At 37.3% G+C, this 14,487-nt stretch overlaps 1 protein-coding gene across 1 annotated transcript in view; it reads right to left on the bottom strand.

The window, feature by feature from the left end:
• Positions 1-14,487, bottom strand: part of LOC121329625 (protein kinase C-binding protein NELL1-like) — a 111,774-nt gene that overhangs the window by 47,104 nt on the left and 50,183 nt on the right. The window lies entirely within an intron of this gene.

The following is a 14,487-nucleotide window of genomic DNA, read 5'->3' as shown; positions in this document are numbered from 1 at the left end:
ACAGCCCTAATATAGATCTAAAAAAAGTACCGTTCCAGCCGTAAAGGCAACTCCCAAAAATCCTGGTCCACAATCAAAGTTTCAACAAAACAAAAGTTTTTATTCTTACAAAAATTTGCTTACGCGTTTCAACAATACGTCAGAATCAGAGCAATACATGAAACGTGCATCTCAGAGCTTAAATACATACCTTGCCCACTATCATAGCTATGACAACTGGTTGCATGTGATAATCTATAAAAGTAATACTCATTATATATTTAGGTTAAATAGTTGATTGACTTAAATATTAACAGCCTTTTACATATACGGTCAATAAGTAAAACCATGATCAAGAGCATGTCCAATTAGCATCATCTATTATTCCAATTATTTGTGATCAGATTGGTAAGCAGAAGCTAAGATTATATTAGTTATTCCATATTAATGAGGTCCAATTTCACTCATAATTGGAAAGCATAAACGACCTTAATCAGTACAGTAAAACAAAAAAAATCGGATGAATATACAGATGGCCATATTTCACAGTAATCCATTTGCCCTTTACAATTAAACAGAAATCTAGTCTACATTTCTTAAATCTTAAATTAGGGGGCATATAATAATATCTTCATTCAGTCCAAATGGTTCCAGTGTTTGTAGGGTGAATATCCAATGCGCTTCTCTTCGCAGTAACTGGTTTACTAAATGCCCCCCACGTGCTGAGACCTGGACCCTCTCCAAACCCACACATCTACGTGAGTGTGGAGAGGATCCATGTCCAGCTTTGGTATAGCCATGGCATACTCCTGATTGGAGGTTCTTATAGCTGCTTTATGTTCTGCAATTCGGATTTTTAGTGGTCTTTTTATTTGTCCAACGTATGCAGAACTACAAGGGCAAGTGAGCATATACACCACCCCAGTTGTATTGCAATTAATAAAACCCATGTATCTTGAATTTTTTTGCCTGATCTTGGATGTGATATAACTATTTATACTATATATATATATATATATATATATATATATATATATATATATATATATATATATATATATATATATATATATATATTGTATTTGTGGTGTTTGAGCAATGAATATAATACCACATTTATAATTAACATGGGGGGACTTTTTGATAACCAAGTTTGTGGAGGATCCAATTTTGGACTGAATGGATGAACAAGTGTGTCCTTTAAACTTCTTGCACGTTTAAATGATTTGTTCTATATTATGTTCCCTTCAAAATTATTCAAAATCAAAGAGTTTATAAATTTTGTAATGCACTGTATGCATATTAAAGCAAAGTAAGAGACAAAAAAAAAAATTCCCTTCTCAAAAGATTCTCATTAAATCTAAACTTAGATATTATCTGGAAAATGTATTAACCTTGTGTAACATACGGCACAATTTTTCAACATGCAGCTGCTTCATCTTTCCCTGTATAGTTTAATTGTGATACATCTAGGCAACTATATCATGAAGAGGGTCGTACATTTCCCATTCAACCGCAGAACAAAAAAAGCAGGGAAAATGATATCATTTTAACGTCCTTCTGTGCTGTATTTTAGAAAGCTTCAGATTTCAAACCACCCTTAATTCATTACTGGACTACCAGTAGCAAAGTGCTCATTGATGGTGTTTACAAGGGCAAGTCATGACAGTTTTGCTCACAATGTTTTGACTGTACTTCTCAGGAATTGCGTTTCCATGTAGTTATGATTCAGGACGACAAATCGGGCCATGCCAATGCAAATTACTGCAGCCACAGTGATTGAGGGAAGGGGATATTTAAATGTCCTTGTCTGCATACTAATTAGACTTGTAATATCGTGAGGAGAGCTTGCATGCGTTGCCATGAAGATAAAAACATTTAGATACATGAATTCACTTGTTGCCGCGCACATTCTGAATTACATCGCGCATTAGCTACTTGTTTGTCTAGTTACTTTTCCAACACGCACGCACGCACGCACAAACGGCATGCGCATATATATATATATATATATATAGAGACACACACACACACACACACACACACACACACACACACACACACACAAGCCTGTTGTTATCTATCCTGGACCTGGCAGCCATCAATTCCTTCGTTTTGTACAAGGTAGGAGAGATTTCATCTTTTCATCTTGAAGCTAGCCACAGCGCTTCAACAGAAACATTTCGATCACAAAGCTGCAAAGCTGCAGGCTGCAGCAGCTCAACCTGGATTCTGTGCTGTGAGTGAAACACACTCAAGATAAATCGTATGTTACTTTTGTTTTAGATTAAAAACTACTTTTGTTTTTACAACTTTGTATGTGCATGTACCTGTTTACACACTAATTTCTTTTGATATGTTTGATATTTTTTGCATCACTTAAAATTTTAGGATTGAGACATCATTTTAAAAAAAAAAAAAAAAACTATATAAACATTATTTAGAGGTTTTATTTAAAAGCATGTAATCGAAGAAACTCCAATTACCGGAAGCCATAATAGTAGTACAGTATTTAATGTTTTTTTTTTTATATGGAAAACTACAAAGTGGTATGTAATTCAATATGTTAACATAACATTATTCAGCAAGTTTCATTCAACTTTATGAAGCAAAATGAGTTAATTATATAGGGTGATGCAAAACATTTGGCTGTAGCTGTAGATGGAACAAACCAACCCTTTAGACAGAAAGAACTTCACAGAGAATACATACCAGGGCTATATTAAAAAAAAAACAAGCAGTAAACACTCTGCTATTACACTATGGAACACACGATGGGAAGCCAAGCACAAAAGCCAGCACCTGTCTTTACCCAGTGAATAATACATATTCAAAATAACATAGTGGGAGATGGAGTGTCTAAAACACGGCTGTTTCAATAAGCATTTAGATACTGCCTAGAGACAGACGTGTGTATGTCTCTGTGGGCCAGATTTCCATTTGTTCTTCATGATCTCCTGTGGCCAGTTGCACACGTCGGTTAGACTAGTCCTATTGCTCAAACCTGTGGAACACTGAAAAGGAATAAAAATATTGTACCATAAGCTGGCCTTACAATGTTCTTAATACTGGGAAATAATCACAGGCACACCCTTCACAATGTGACTGATATTTAGAATAAACAAGTGCATGCTGCTCTTGGTAAATTGTGTATGTGCCACACATACACATTTTCATCAATTTGAAATGTGTATGTGCATCTTGCCAAGAATTGCATGTGGACAGTAGGGAATGTCTAAATGTTAAGGACTTTGAAATCTGTGTTAGAAACTGGTAGAGAGTTACAGGTCATCAATAGACAACTAAGTGTGACAAAGCCTGAATAAGACTTTTTTTTTTTATCTCTCCTCAGGGATGAGAAAAAACATTCTCAGAACAATGTTCTCTGACAGTGTTCATCTATCAATAAATAAAGAGGAATGAAACAGGAAGGTGGAGGGACTACAAATAATAACAAAAAAAAAGATAATATGTAAACACACACTGCCTTCATCCCAGTCTGTACGCAAGGGATGTTGCCTCCACAGTGAAGTCAACTATGTTGCTTAATTAACATCTTCCAATGTTTGACCACTTGCTGCAGAGAATGAAATGAATCATTTGTGGAACTATGCCTCCGAAAACAAAAATCATTTCTTGTTGCAACAAAGCTGGAAACTATATTGAAAAAAGCAGTAACATAGGCATATCTCTGTTGTGAATATAGGCTGTCAAAAAGCATTCTGTTTTGTGGCTTGTTCAGCAACCATGAGAATCTGAGGAATTTTTCAAGTCAAACTTTTCATGTCGGGTTAATTTAGAATTTGGGATTCTTGAAAGTTGGATTAAGATGTGGTGCACTTTGAAACGATTTACGTCAGTGTACCATGTAATTCTTTAATGAATAGGCTAAAGCAAAGACAGAATGCTGTATACATAAGACAAACAGATACATGCAATTCTACTTTTATTCAAATTATAATCTCATTAACTTACTCCAACTGTTTATCATTCATTTTGATTGTTCTTTCGTGATAACGAACCCCTCGACATAACGAACAGGTTTGTTATAGAGAGGGTGTACTGTATTAGCTTTTGGGGCCATCTCCTAACTTTTCATGTCTATAAAGTTAATAGCAGTACTTTACAGTAGACATGCTCTTTGCTTTGCATGTTTGGCTTTTTTTTTGTTGCATTTCTGAATAAAAAAATTACCATAAGCACTTGCCCAAAGTACTTCCCAGCTACTCTAGAAATCGGATTATCTCTGCCAACCTCCAATAGGGGGCGCAGCCCTTGCAGAGTGCCCAGCACTGAGATCACGCAGGGGCAGTGTCAAAGGGTGTAATTACTTAGCCCTGCAGAGTGAAGCTGGCCAGCATAATGGATTAAACCGCCTGCAGCCTCTGCCACCTCTGGAGCCCGGAAAGCTTAGACCGGGGAGAGGAGGTGAATTGAGTAATGGAAATAATGGGACGTTAAATCAAGGAGACAGGCATACTGTTAAAATATTTCAATTATATTCCATCAGCTGTGAATGGTAGGTAAATGTAAAGGTAAACAAAAACTGCAGGGGTCTTAAATGGCCATTAAAATGCCAATCTTTTGTAAATTACTGCTTTAAAATCTTTGGGTTTAGGGGCCATTTCCTAAACAATGACAAAATACCATGGTTTACTAAAGGGATGAATATGGATTTTTATTGGGCATTATGTAAGTGTTTGGACAGGTATTTAGACAATTGCTTAGCAAATAATGAATTCAAGATTGCTCCCAGCCAACCAGATCTGCTTATCTTCTGGAAAAAGGAATTCATTTTGGAATAACAACACGGCAAGGAAACTTGCAAAAATGAATATCTATCCTTTCTGCTTCATTATCAAAAGAGACTGTAGCAACTGGTGTGTGCATAAATGAATTGTCCACATTTTTTTTTCCATTTAATTTAGCAGTGATATCCAATGCAGCAAGCAATAGCTTCCAGATAACGACCACAGCAGCATTTAAGAGTCACAAGTGCAAACATAAGTTGCCCTGGGTAATAATAATAATAATAATAATAATAATAATAATAATAATGGAAACAAATTGCATTATTGACTTTTTATCAACATTATTGTATTGTTTTCAATGCAGCATGTGACTTATACATAAGTGGGTTTACATGCCATATAAGAATATAAGAACATAAGAAAGTTTACAAACGAGAGGAGGCCATTTGGCCCATCTTGCTCGTTTCGTTGTTAGTAGCTTATTGATCCCAAAATCTCATCAAGCAGCTTCTTGAAGGATCCCAGGGTGTCAGCTTCAACAACATTACTGGGGAGTTGATTCCAGACCCTCACAATTCTCTGTGTAAAAAAGTGCCTCCTATTTTCTGTTCTGAATGCCCCTTTGTCTAACCTCCATTTGAGACTCCTGGTCCTTGTTTCTTTTTTCAGGCTGAAAAAGTCCCTTGGGTCGACACTGTCAATACCTTTTAGAATTTTGAATGCTTGAATTAGGTCGCCACGTAGTCTTCTTTGCTCTTTGCTCTTTTACGGTACAAAAAATTTCCCCCTGTAGAACAAGCCGGACAAAGCATGAACTGCAGTCAGGTTTACATTAACATTTTCACTATCAGGGAATCTACCTGGATTGCATCAAGCACTTTTTTAAATAGGCAATCCTGGGATAACCCAGGTCAGGTGGCTGATGCAAACCAGAGAGATTGCCAAGTGATGAAAAATGCCCCATAAAATCCAGCTGTGGTATATTCCTGCTTGGTGTAAAATGATCAAATCAACCTCGTATAGTTTACTAAAGCTACTGTAAGCTTTCATCTTTGACACTTATTGATCTGAAAATTACTGAAGAAGTTGATTTAGATGCTGCTTATGTTGGCAATCTCATACAGAAAATGTGTTGCACATCAGTGTTTTCTTTTTTAGACACATCTTCAGGCCACAATACTAATATTAGTTGTTTTTTTTGTTTTTTTTACCTAGACAATGCTTTCAATCTTACTTATGCGACTAGATCCAGGGCTCTAGTTTGTTTTTGCAAGGATAAAGGAACTTCTGATCTTGAGATCAAGAAACTGCCAACCAACTGTTTGAGGCAAAGAAAACAGCTGGTGATCGCTGGAGAAAATGCCAGCCACTTGACCTACTATCTCTTCATGCAAACACATATTAGATGTTATATGATGCAATTCTATTTGGGATGAATGGAGTGTGGCTACTATTCACTAAAAAGGAGGCCAAGATACAATTTCACAAGCTGATCCTTTGTTTTAATATTGTCTAATCATAAAACTGATTTGTTGTTTTAATATTGCCTAATCATATGAACGTAATCACAACACACAAATAAATAAAGCAAACTGCCAGGGGGCTTTAGTTAACATTTTATAATCTTATTATAAAATGATTAGAGTCCAAGAACCCCCCCCCCCACAACTGTCCCCCTCTCCTGAAAACCCTAGTGTTGCATTACACTTAACTGACTTTCTGACAGCAATTGCATTTTCTGATTAGAAATCTATGCTCTGTTTAATAATATATCTCTATTCTAACTTGTATACAAATTGGAATTACTCAGCTCAAGGTTTGATTTATGGTCATAGATTACATGTCGGCTTTGAGATATTACAGATCATCTTACGGTGTTCCCTTGGGTGATAAAAATACATGATTGATGCCTCCACTTTCAGGAGAACACTTAAGGACTGAAAAGTAATTTGATGGAAAATGATATGCAGTATCAATCTTTAAAAATGCATATGCAAATTATTCTAGTTTGGGAAAATAAAGAAACTACTTGTGTATTCAAGCTGACAAAGTTTGTCTGAATTTTTTTCACAGAGAGAATTCAATGAAAAAGGTCAACAGAAAGCTATTCAAAATGATGTGCTACTACTGTCGTTAATCTTGGTAAAAACAGACTGAAAATTTGAAAATCAACAGCCCTTTTTCGTAAACCTTAATCCATCAAAAGCGTTTTTTTTTTTTTTTTAACGAAACGCTTCAACACTTCCCTCTGGACTACACACAACAAAAGTAATCAGGTGGCATCATTAATTCAGCTAGTTACTAACCTGACTTATGGGGTCACTTAAAATTAAAATAAGGCAGGTGTGCCTTTGCAGGAGAACCCGCCCCTTGGGTAGGTTAGTTTTTACTGCCTGTCTTGCTCCATTAAAATCAATGCCCCCCCGCCCGCCTCCAGATCATGTATACATCAATACCATAAAAAAAACAGATGACTTGGCATACATTGAATGTCACTGTGTAACATGTACTTTATGTGCAGGCACATAAGTCTCAATAAAGTTCAGCTTCAGTTAAAAGATCCAAATTTGAAAGGTTTTTTTTTGGTTTACTGTCTTTTTTTTTTTTTAGTCATTGCCAGTTATTTTTGTTATCTTCTCCCAATTTGAAATGGCCAATTATTATTTAGGCTCAGCTCAACGCTACCACCCCTGCGCTGACTCATAGCGGCGAAGATGAACGCATGCTGCCCTCCATTGCATGTGCCGCTTTACATACTGCGAATTCACCTTGCAGCCACCCTAGCAGGACAACGCAGCTCCTGGGCAGCTAACAGGCAAGCCTGCAGGTGCACAACCAGACTACAGGAGTCACTGGTGTGCAGTGAGCCGAGGACAACCTGGCAGACCTAGACCCTCCACCCCGGCGACGCTCAGCCAATTGAGAGCTGCCTCCTGGGAACTCCTGTCCATGGTCGGCTGTGGAATAGCCCAGACTCAAACCGGTGACATCTAGGCTACGGGGTGCATAGTAAAAGGTGCTCCTTTACTAGATGCGCCACTCAGGAGCCCAGTTTACTGTCCTTTTTGTAGAGAATGCTGGAAAACTGGGTCATTCCTTTTTGTTTCTAGTTTCAAGAGCTTTAAGGTTGTGAGGCTTTGTTGCCTTGCTGTGTGGCAGAGCTGAAAGCCTATCAAATCAACATAACATGGGGCCATGAGTCATTAAGAACCAAGGGAAGGCATATAAACTCCACTTTCATTGAGCTTGCCACCATATGGCAAACAGTTATGTTCAAAAGCACACTGCATTTATGAAATTGATATCTTTAAAGTAAAGATATTTCTAGCCATTATATAATTTTAGTCTGATGGTTTATCTATAGTATTTACTGGCTGTTAGACAATTAGATCAGGGAAAGGAAAACTGAATACGCCCCACATACTGTAACTGACAGTTTTACATCAGGGGCACATATTTATATAAAAACAACCAGCCATTAGAGCACTCAACACAGGTATACATACTTTAAATAAAAGTTCCTTTCAGTGTAGTTTGGAACACATTTGCTAGTAAATTTAAGTAACCTACTAAAGTACAACTACAATAAGCAATACTTGTGAGTTATTCAAATATAAAAACAGCTTCTGTCTGTTTTTTTTCCACTATTTCTCTCTATAAGCTGGATCTAGCTCCTTATGTTCAGGTGTTTTAGTTTGTTGCATCATTGCTTTGTGGACTTCTGATTCTTCTTGACGTTCTTTCAGTTTTGTAACTGCTGAACCCCAGATTTTAATGGAGGTGTTTATAACTCGTCCTTTAAAATCTACGGGTTTCTCTGCATTTTCAACCAAAATACAAGCAATATTTACAGTAGCCTTCATCAAATTCTGCAAATACAACATGTGTTTTTTCTTTTGTTTATTTCTATTGTATACTTTTTTTTTTTTTTAAACAGTGTACAACATTTGACAGCTATTTTTCCTCATCTTGTCCCATGATGGCTGACTGGAACACTGCTGCAGCAGGGTGATCCTGGTTTCATACATTCTTTCCCTGCACTACTCTCACTGAAAAATAAATACATACATGAATTAATACATAAACACAATTTTTTTTTGTAACTTTACTAGATTGCTGCATTTAAATGTCAGGCTCATATATTAAGAAAGTGGTCTGAATTATTTGCTAATTTACAACTAAACATAAATATCTTAAATTTTGAAGATTAGTCTGTGTGTTGCCAAAAGTTCTCAAGCAGCCATCTTTGTAACCAACGAAAGATCAGCTTCTTCCACAGCTAGCAAATCAGAAATAATAGGGGAGGGACTTCAACACTTTAATGTTTGTGTGCAGGTGCTAGACTTCCGCAATTCAGTTTTCAGAAACTTGCGTGGCTCTCTATAAATATACCTGTTGTGCCTTTCTAGCAACAGAGCAAATATAGGAAAAATAAATAAATACAAGCTACTTGTCCAATGGGCAAAGTATAACGGCAAAAGTTGTTATCCGTCCTAAATATCTTGTTGTCCCGGGCGTCGGGCAATACGAATTGGCCAACCCTGTATGCTATTTTTAAATGTAGGGCACATTATTTTAGACAACCTGTGATTAAATATTAACTTGGATCCTTTAAGGGAATTAAATCGTTTTTTGTCTTAAAATAATGAAACACCATAGTAGCCTGACAATTCTAAAACACCTGACTATCCCTGTTCATCTCTGCCTTTCCCCCGTGATTTTTGCTCTGTTATCTATTTTTATCTGTAGCGCTCAGTGCCCTGTCTTGCAGTGTCCTTCTACCACTGTCCCTGTGATACTGACTGGCTTAATCTTTCAGATCCACACAGATGCTATCTTTAGATGATATATTATAGTAAGCTAACCATATAATTGATATGGAGCTTCTGTGCCCCTGACCACCTTTTGCAGTGGCTCTCCGAAGGACTAGCACTGCTTTCTAGAGAACAGTGATGCTGCTGAAAATTACATTTTTAACAGCTAAAAAAATGGTCCAGAAAAGCAATTTACAGATTTTATAATAATTTTAATAATATCAGCTAAATATATTTTCACAAATGCATTAGGGTTAATAAATGGTAGACCCTGTATGTATGCAGATGCACGGTATACGATAATCAAGAGGCGCCACCATAGACTACCCAAGAGAACTAACTATCACCCAGACCGACATTCAGAGACTTAGTAATACAGTATATATTAGTGATAAACTTGGTGGCTATCTTGAACTTGCTATTAAGGCTAAATTCAGTACCCTTTTAAATCATTCTGTGCTGCATGCTCACCTGCACCTGGCACTTAAATAGAAGTCCTCAATCATGTCCACTGAATCTGGGATGCAAGGGTCAAAATACAGCAGGTCAAGAGCACCCATTAATCTTATGAACTTGCTGGGTAAGTGAATTTTTCTTTAATATATCTGCTGAAGGTCTGCAGTAAAGTGCTATACAAAAGGTTGATGCAGACTTCTACTGACTGACTGTCAAATGTATTAATAGTAAATCAACGTAGTGCTCTCGATTACTGGCAAGGACAAAGGACCTACAAGCAGGATGCAACAAGGACATGCATAGATAGATGACTCTGCAGACAGGTTTCTCCACCGGGCGCAGGGCAGCATCTGGCAAGGTGAATAGCAATCACCAGAGGCTATTAACAGAGCAAGGTGCTTGCCACCTGGAACAGGGCATCATCCAAAACACAGGATGAAAACACAGCCCAGAGTTTCCAGCAGAACTGTGTGGCTTGGTAGTTCTATGTAATACATGTACATGTGTAGGGCTTTCAGTCCGTCCAGGTTTTTCTGCGTTATCTCTGAGTAACTATTTTACGTGAAGTTCATCATGGCTGGTCTTCATATGAGCTTAAGAGCTTAATTTGAAGATTCAGATTTGGCGCAGCATGCAAAGAAGTTTGAGGTAGCACACTTTTGTTTTGTGCTTCTGCGAGGGTGTTTACCTTTCAGAGAAGCGATTTATAAAACAGGTGCATCAGAGAAGGGGAAAGGAAAAACATCAGGTGGGACTGGGCTGCTTTACCCCTCTAGCCTGCAGAATACAGATCAGCTCAAATGTAATAAGATTGGCGGTCTCAGCTCAGTGGCTGCTGGGCAGTTTAGCATCACAAATCGACCACTCAATCTGGAACCACTGGAAGTAATTGCTCAGAGAACTGTTATAAATGCAAACCTCAGATGTCAGTGTGGAAGCAGACTGGCTGAGCAATGTATTGGTAAGTGAAGCCTTGCTGCTGTTAATTGGGTTTTGAATAACTAGAAAGCACCACCAGTCACGTAACTGTCACACATTAAATAATATAATTCTAAACACAACCAATAAACTGCAAAGAAACAGTAAAGATAACTGCCTTACTGCTTTTATTAGCAACACATGCATGGCAGAATTCATTCCTCTCACATGTCCCGTGAGGACCGCCATATGACTCAGCTGCCACAGTCACTGACCAGGAGAATACAGCTGTCTGGGAACACGCAGCATTTGCCAAGGTGACCAGTGATCACCATAGGCTATTAACAGATTGAGGTGCTTGTCATCTGCAGCTAGGGATAATCTAAAACACACAGAGCATTCTAAAAGCAATCAACTAGAATATCAGTATAAACACAGCACTAGACAGTTTGCAGCAGCACCACCATACACAGCTAAGTGCTTCAATACACTGAACAAGGGTCAAAATGTTCTACCTAGATACAACAAGTACTTGTATTTGACCTTTAGGTTTTATTTTAAATAGTCCATAACCTAGACTTCTTAATGGTACCATACTTATTCTGATTTGAAAAAGCAATAAGCTATTATTATGTGTTTATTTAGCAGATGTCTTTATCCAAGGTGACTTACAAAGACTATGGTGTGTGAACTATGCATTAGCTGCAGAGTCATTTACAACCATGTCTCATCCAAAAGACGGAGCACAAGGAGGTTAAGTGACTTGCTCAGGGTCACACAATGAGTCAATGGCTGAGCCTGGATTAGAACCAGGGACCTCCTGGTTACAAGCCCTTTTCTTCAACCACTGGAGTACACAGCCTCCTATCTGTGATAAATGCTACGGTGTTTGAAATTGAACCAACTGTAGTCGTGAAGTTAAACATTTATAAATCAGGGATATAATTAATATCTAGATTGCAAAGCCAGCTTTTTTTCTTCATCCTCAGTAATGTTTCCTGGTCTCTGGACTTTCTATTTCCCATCTTATAACCAATTACTTTTATTTTTACACATCCCTCAAAGGAATTTCTGGATGGTTCTGTGCCTTCAATGTATGCTAACACTGACAGACTGTCCCACTGCATTATTGATCAGACACAGATCTCATGTCTAGCTTTAACCTATTTTGGAAGTACTTCATTGTTTTAAAATGTAATGCCTTTGGAATATATTTCTCTGGCCTCATGTGGGTTGAAACTGGGACACATTGCTTCTTCTTTTAAAAGACAGCTTTTTGCAGTCCTACATTTTCATTTAGCTGTGCGTTGCTTGAGCCTTAGAGACAGTACCTACGAAAAGCTAGGATGCACTTAATCTTTGGAGAGTTCAAATCTCCTTTGTTAATCCTAAAGACAAGGAAGAAAATTAGCCTATGTATCAAACAGTGACACTTCACCTCGAAAGCAACTCAGGTACAATACTATACATTATGGGGTACACAACTCCAAGCAGAGTGGTGAGTACATCTACCACACTGGCACACAAAAATTAAACCGATTAGGCTGAAAAGATAGTTGTCTTCAACAGATAGATCTTAAAAGCATTTTATTTTAGCATCCCCATGTTCCTAACAAAAGCAGTGGTTTTCAATGTTAAGTCCATGGGAGCATTTTATAATTGTACTTTTCAACTCTGAAAGGGCTATCTATTGATCATTTTGCTAATTAATTTGATGAATTGACATAAAACAGTTTCCATAAACACTACCACCCAACAACACTGAACAAGCGATATAAAACCATGTACTTACAACTGTTTAGGGTGTGCCATTATAAATACTGCAGCACCAACAATTACAGATAAAGCCGAAGAAGGGTTCAGTGACATTTTGTGGCATTCCACTGTACTATAACAATATGACAAGTAAGGCACTGCAACAGGTTTTATGTGTTTTTGTGCTGTAAACCAATAATTAAATATTGCAGTTACAGTTAAAATATATATTTCCACATAATTTTTGTGGTTTTATTACTGTACATATATGTGCTTTAGAAAAGGCAATAGAAGTGTTAATTTGCATAGTTTCCAATATCCTATAAGTGTTTAAATAGGGTACATAACAAAATGGGTTATGTTAGTAAAACACTGCAAAGGGCTCATAGATGGTATGCAAATAAAGTAGGGCAATTATGTGATTCAAAACAAATGCAATCCACACACTATTCAAAACACTGCTTTCATTGAAAAATATGAGAGTCGACAAGCTATGGGTATATAAGGGTCAGTTGAAAGCTTGTTAAATCTGAATGGGACTATAACTCAGCGCCTTCTTTTTCAAATATTAAATAAAATGCTATTAATAAATAGAGTGTCTCTAGCACAGCTTTGATTTTGCAAGACGTTTTATATCTGCATTTTGTTCCCTGTCAGCTTAAAACACCCCTTATCCCTACAGATCTCATTTAGCTAACGTTACTGCTTCTAGGCAGGAGAGCCACACAGCCAGGTCAGGCTGCATTTACTGTAAGTGGATTTCTCAAACCACTATAGAAACGCTGAGCAAAATGTATGGAAATTCAGTGTGCATATAATTCTTAAACAGAGGATCTTCTAATATAATTACATTAGCCTCAGTATAAGTAATAATTATGCCATGTTCCTTGCATACATCATTTCACTTCTTTATGTAGTTGTTGGAAGACAGGCCGCTCACTGTGATAATAAAGAAAATTTACTGAACTACTGCTTTGCATCTGAAATAACTCTAAGACTTCTGTCTCATTTCTAACACATGGGATACAGTACCCTTTCCACAAAATGAAAGGATAGGTATCCACTGAAGGATTGGTAACGCCGCCGAATAGAAAACATTTAAAGCTGTATGTTACCAGGCAACCCAGTGGTCGTATTTTATCTATTTCTTTATGAAATGTTTGCCGAGAAGAGGTGAGAACATGCTAGCTTGCTCTTAAAGCGAGTACCTTGAAAAGTACAAAAGGCACCTTTGTGTCTTTAGTTACATGTACAGACTTCTGTGCAATTCATACCATAAATAATGGCCCTCTTTGCATTTCTTGCTTTTCCTGTGGGTTTCAAGGTGAACGAATAAAGCATTGAAAATAAAAACATTTACAGTGATTTCTGTGGCACTAAAAATAAAAAAAAAACTTTAACACAGTGGGTGAAATGAATGCTACTCCTTTTTGACTTGTCAACGTGCTTTAGACAGAGCAACTATCTGCACAATATTGCTTGTGCACCCTTTGCTTTGTTAGGCCTGCCAGCAAAGTGATTTGAGGTAGCCAGCGAACACTTATAAACATAAGTCATTACATTTAAATAACAAAACAGATGAAAACCTGATATCAGCATAATTAAGTTGTTTATATATGCTGTGACTTAAAGGTTTATAATGCTTTATTATTGAGTGTAAGGTCTATACTCACAGTTACATTATACAGACATTCAGAATCACCCTAAAATGCATATGCAGCCTATGCAATGAGGCTAGAACTGTGGTAGCAAGTTCACATTTCTTGGAGTTTGTTAATATGCACCCAAGAGAAAATATAAGCAGGTATGCCAAC

This window comes from Polyodon spathula, chromosome 17 (genome assembly GCF_017654505.1).
Source record: "Polyodon spathula isolate WHYD16114869_AA chromosome 17, ASM1765450v1, whole genome shotgun sequence".
Classification (NCBI taxonomy): Eukaryota; Metazoa; Chordata; class Actinopteri; order Acipenseriformes; family Polyodontidae; genus Polyodon; species Polyodon spathula.
The sequence above is the reverse complement of the archived record's forward strand: the minus strand, read 5'-3'. Positions and strand labels throughout refer to the sequence as shown.